Genomic DNA, 1,214 nt, shown 5'->3' with positions numbered 1-1,214 from the left:
GTTGTGCCTGCTTCATGTTTTTATTGCAAAACCAAACACCACAGTTGCTCACATGCTTTGATATGGTTGGCACTACTAGGGAATCATATGGCACTAGCGTGAGCTCCCAACAGTTTATTTGCCATCTTTAAATTAATTAAGAAATATTTCAAGAAAAGAAAGTTAATTTTGCAACATTTTGTAATAATTTGGAGAGAATACCTCGTGTAATGTTCAGAGACCAAGGCTACACATATTACACAATTTTTTTCTTTTCTGAAGCATTTGAAACTGGCAGCCACTTTGGGCAGTGCCTACGAGCGGTTTTTGCCTTATCCACGCATGACTGTGGCATTGTTTCAATACATTGGTGAATATCAACCTCACGGCACTCAATGCGCTTTTCTTAGAGCCAGTGCTATCTAACTTACATCGGGCCAGTTGAGTATCAGATCAACAACGAGCTGTGGCATGGTTGTTGAGTCGAGCCCTTTCCAAGTGATTCTACGCACGATGCACCGTGAAGCGAGCCTGTGTGGACTGGAGACTAGGCAAGTGAGGGCTAAGCCACGGGCTAAACAAAGCATTTAAATTTCTTTTGGGCTAGTTATGAACATTCTCGGCACACTTCCAATAATGGATGTGTTTCTCTTCCAGTGTCTGCTCGCCACGGCGCTGTAGTGGTTATGGTGCTTGACCGCTGACCCGGAGGTCAAGGGACCAAGTCCGGCCTGCGATGGCCGCATTTCGAAAGAGGCGAAATGCTAGAGGCCCGTGTGCTTAGATTTAGGTACACGTTAAAGAACCCCAGGCGGTTGAAATTTTTGGGGCGCTCTACTACGGCATCTCGCATAATCATATCGTAGTTTTGGGCCGTAAAACCCCAACAATTAATAATTATTATTATTTCTTCCGGTGTCTAGCAAATGCAAACAAGCAGTAAATGACAGGGAAGAACTTGGATGACACTTGACCATCGCTTTCAAGAGTGGAATGCGATACCGTATTCAGGCCCCGTTCGCATCGCCTTCTTATTCGTTTGTCACACTTTGCTTCTCGGTGGACACCTCAACTATGCCATGAGGAAAGGAACGCCTGTGCACGTAACATTGGCCGTTTTAAACTCTTTTAGCATTCCCAGTGCTAGTACACTTGCGCGACTGCCTGCTATGCCATAATTCATCATTTCGCTAATTAGAAAAGTACCCACTGTGTGTCCAAAAGGCAATACGTGC

The sequence above is a fragment of the Rhipicephalus sanguineus genome, chromosome 2 (assembly GCF_013339695.2).
Source record: "Rhipicephalus sanguineus isolate Rsan-2018 chromosome 2, BIME_Rsan_1.4, whole genome shotgun sequence".
Taxonomy (NCBI): Eukaryota; Metazoa; Arthropoda; class Arachnida; order Ixodida; family Ixodidae; genus Rhipicephalus; species Rhipicephalus sanguineus.
The sequence above is the reverse complement of the archived record's forward strand: the minus strand, read 5'-3'. Positions refer to the sequence as shown.